The following is a 4,773-nucleotide window of genomic DNA, read 5'->3' as shown; positions in this document are numbered from 1 at the left end:
AATGTGTAAGGTGTGTGTGTGTGTGTGTGGGGGGGGGGGGGGGGGGGGGGATACACTCATAAAAATAAATAAATCAAGTTCAAATCCCAGCAAATGTTTGCGCTATGGAAACACAGAATGTTATACCTTTGTCTGTTCCATGAAAGCAGGAAGTAAGGAAGTAGACACACTGCAGATTTATTTCAGGCGTTCTGTAAACTGTAACAAAGAAATGCTTTTTCTTTAAAGGTTATTATGCTGTTGCTTATCTATTAGAGCATAGAGGAAGTTCTGAGTTCAGGTCCCCTTTAAGGATATTAAAATGGTCTGTCCATTTTAAGTTGCAGCCAGCTGTATTATGTTAAAACTTCAGTAAACATTTTAAAATAGAAATTATACATCTATGTAACTATGACAACTGTACAGTTTTTGGACTACTGTTCAGATCGATTTCATTAATCTGATAGAATTAGTTAGCAGTTTTCCTTCCATCAGTGGGCCCGAACAATCATTTTTAATCGATCATTATGATCGAATTGGACAATCAGTCCAGGTAATTGTATCATTAATGGGCATATTTAGAGTAGGCAGTAAAAATCTGACAGATCTGACAGTTTTTTGACTAGTCAATCTCCTCACTGGAGATTCTTAATGTTACCTTTATTCTTTACAAAAGCATTCCCTGGAAAGGATCTATACTTAGATGCCAGTCGGTGTTGCCACTTTTTGCGCACTATTTTTGCAGCTGCATTGAGCAACTGCCGTTCAGCAAATGCTTTTCTATATAAAGGAAATACTGAGACTCTCCCATAAGAAGATGGACTAGTTCAAAACCATTCAGTTCTCTTAGATTTTCACTACTGTCAGTGACCTTAAAATAGGAAAAAAGTCATGTGTAGTCCTTTTAGTCTGGTAGAAATATAAATTTTATATGTATGTATATATTTTCTATTTTCTCGCTATATTTGTTTTTTAACCCATCAGCAGCAAATTTATTTAGAGGCTTGCAAGTGCTCCAGACCAATTTATTTTAGCATTTTTTTTATTTCTTACGTTTCCCTGCTTCTAATTAGTACCGCTGTAATGTGTATTTATGGGCATTTGTTACTATGGGGCAGTGTGAGACAATATCAGAGGGCTTCTGCTTTCAGTTTTTTATATTTCCTGCTAGTAGAGAGAGATCAAAGCATTCCAAGAATTTACAGCACAACGAATTCTGCTGACTGAGGTAAAAAGCACTTATCTCAAATGTGATAACTCTATTGAAGCTGCTTAAGGGCTGTTATTTGCATTAAGAAGTGTGTATGTGCATCCCTTAGGTCTGTAAAACTCTACTCCTGCAGCAGAGTTCTTGCTTCCAGTTCTGGAATTTCGCCTTTAAATGGTAACCTTTTCCCCGAAGCCGGAGCCTTAGATTTGCCGAGCTTCCCTCAGAACAGGAAACCAGTTCATCCGCGAGAAACCCAAGCTGCACTGAAAAGGAAAGTGAGCAATCGATAATCAGCATAGAGAATCCGCCATCCCGGCAGCCGTAATTAGTTCCCTCTGTATGTTAACAAACCTCGCGGCTTTGAAGTCTCCTAAGTTACTCATTAAGATGCTCCTGGCCAGATGTGGGGGTCTCGGCTTATGTGAAGTCGGGGGAGGGAGGGGGCACATCTCCCTCATTCCTTTTTCATTTTATAATGAGTGAGATTCCTCCGGGCCGCTTCCACGGGAGTCTCACGTCTAAACCAAATGGGAAACCGCAGGTAGGAACATCCACTGACTTTCCACGCAGGAATGTTCCAATGGAACGCAAGAGGTTTTCTTTTGTTGCTGTAACATATACATTACCGCCCTCCCCCCCATTTTTTTTTTAATATAGGTCCCTATACTGTATATAGCCCACATTTTTTGTTTCTTTTTACCTTGTCTGTGCGCATTTTCCTAACAGCAGGAACTGTGTGGTGCCAGTGGGATTGTGGGAAGTTTTTTGTTTTTTTTTTAGCTACAGTAATGAGCTTATCTCAGCATACAAATGACAAAAAGCTTCCTATTTCAAATAAGATAAGGACACTATGACCAGAAAGTAATTGAATCCCCCCACTCCTTTGAAGAGTTTACACAGTGATGTAAGCCTGTTGTCTAGGTGATGTTTGCTGTGGGAGGGACAGTAGGCTGACGCAGTAGGAAGGGAAAATTAATTGAGCTAGGTTGAAAATAGAAAAAAAAAGAGCAAAAGTGATGTCACTTTTGGCGTCACAGAGAAACAGTAAAGATGGAAACCAGCAGAATTTTTTGTACCTTTTTTTTATACCACATTTCTCCTAAACCTAATACAGAACACTAAAACAATAAAAACCAGCATGATAGGTAAGCTAAATAAGTCATTTCTTATTGGATTTTTTTAACCACTTGAGGACCGCAGTGTTAACCCCCCCTAAAGACCAGGCACATTTACTTAAAATTGGCCACTGCAGCTTTAAGGCCAAGCTGCAGGACCGTATAACTCAGCACACAAGTGATTCCTCCCCCCTTTTCTCCCCACCAACTGAGCTCTTTGTTAGCGTGGTCTGATCGTCCCCCCTGTGTTTGTTTGTTTTTTAAATAAATATTTATTTATATTTTTTTGTAATATTTATTGTCATTTTCTTTTTATTTATTTTTCAAAATCCCCCTCCCTCCCCACAGCTGGCCAATCACGGCGATCGGCTGTCATAGGCTTCTGCCTATGAGAGCCTATCGCTCTCTTGTCCCCCAGGGGGACAGCCGTGTCACACGGCTGTCCCCAGTACAGCGCTGCTGCTGATTGCAGCACTGTACATGTAAATACACGGTGGTTTCGCCGTGTAACAGTCTTCCGAGCGGCAATTGCCTCTCAGAGACTGAAGGCTCCGCTCCGCTCCGCCCCGCCCACCAAGCGGGAGATGCGTGCGATCTCCTGCAAACTGCTGCCCCAGGACTTTACGCCACTCGGTGTTAGCTGGTCCTGGGGCTGCCGCCGCGGCCATGCCCATTGACGCGGTCTGCAAGCAGTTAAATATTTTCAGTTCATGTGGAGTTTCATTCTAGAGATAGCTGGAAATAACGGTTTACGATTCCACGAGAATTCCAATTATAGGCTGATTATCGATCCTTTTGGATTTCCATGGAAATTGGAATTGCCGTTTACTAAATTCCATGGAAATTATTTTTTTTTTTTGTCATTTTTGTTAATAAAGTTATGTAATTTAAAAAAAACTAATTGCGGAATACGGTCATTTTTTCAGATGTCTGCTATTATGTGGGCATCCTTGTTACACTACCCAATTCTCTGATTGGCCAAATATTTCCGAGTCAGAAGCAATGGGCCAATCACAGGTTGCAGAATTTTTAGGTAAAAATTGGAAAATACAGAAATGTTAGACCAATCACAAGACTGTAAAACTCGGTAGTATCTGATACTTATGATTGGCCTAAAATTTCCATGGTATTCCAATTTCCAAGGTAAACCTCCACATTCTCTGACTGGTCCAATACTTCCAAGAATTTCCGATTTTAGGCCCATCACACTACATAGTTACACAGTTAGTTTCGTTAAAAAAAGATATTCATTTATCAAGTCCAACCAGAAAATAAATAAATAAATAAAATAATAATAAACACAACAATAATAATAATAATAATAATAATACACACCATCCTGAACCTGCACATATGCCAGTTGATCCAGGGTAAGGCAAAAAACCTTACAAGGCCAGGGCCAATTAGCCTTAAAAGGGAAAAATTCCTTCCCGACTACAGATGGCAATCAGATAAATCCCTGGATCAACCCTCCCAGGTATTACTTAATAATTATAGCCGTGGATGCCCTTCAATGCAAGGAAAGCACCCAAGCCCTCTTTAAATGTAGATATAGAGTTTGCCTTAACTACTTCTTGAAGTAAGATGTTCCAGATTTTATCCACTCTCCACTCTTTCTAAATAGGAAAAAAAAAAACGTTTTTCCTCCACAGTCCACACACAAATCATGTCCCCTTGTCTATTGTACAACCCTAAGGATGAAAGCTCATCTGCCAACTTGCCAAGCTTTTGTATTGCCCTCTGATGTACTTATACATGTTAATCAGGTCACATTTCAGTCACCTTTTTTCCAAGCTAAATAAGCCCAGTTTGTCCAGCCTTTCTTGGTAAGTGAGATCTTCCATCTCTCGGATTAATTTAGTTGCTCATCTTTGTTCCCATTACATTTGGAAATACTACATTTGGAAATACTCGGAAGTATCGGACCAACCAGAGAATGCTGTGGTTTTCTGTAGAAATACTATGGAAATTTTAGACCAATCAAAAGACCTGGATACTACCGAGTCTTGTGATTGATTTTTCCACCGAAAAATTCTGCAACCTGTGATTGGTCCAATGCTCCCGAGCTCTGTGATTTGGCTAACATTTCCAAGCTTCAGTAACCTCGTATTTTTACGGAATACCGATTTCCAAGACCGATTTTCAATTGTGCTGAGGTAAGCCCATTTCTGGAAATTTTTTTCATCTCACTTTAAATGTTCTGCTTATGATTATTTACATTATTGGGAGATCTTCTGCATGTCTAGAGATTGGTGAATGAGTTGCTAATAATTCTGTAGTCCACAAAGACTGAAGCACAGTCATCCCTTCGCAATTATGGGAAACATTTCAAAATACTCTTTATAAAGAAATATATATCAAATATCTCTAGGCACAGCCTTAGAAGGTCATTGCATGTGATTCACTGCGATCAGCCGCAACTCACGTGTGGCCCGCTGGAGATTGCCCGCTTAGCCCCTCTGACTCGCT

The sequence above is a fragment of the Hyperolius riggenbachi genome, chromosome 2, assembly GCF_040937935.1.
Source record: "Hyperolius riggenbachi isolate aHypRig1 chromosome 2, aHypRig1.pri, whole genome shotgun sequence".
NCBI lineage: Eukaryota > Metazoa > Chordata > Amphibia > Anura > Hyperoliidae > Hyperolius > Hyperolius riggenbachi.
This window is presented reverse-complemented; position numbering follows the sequence as displayed.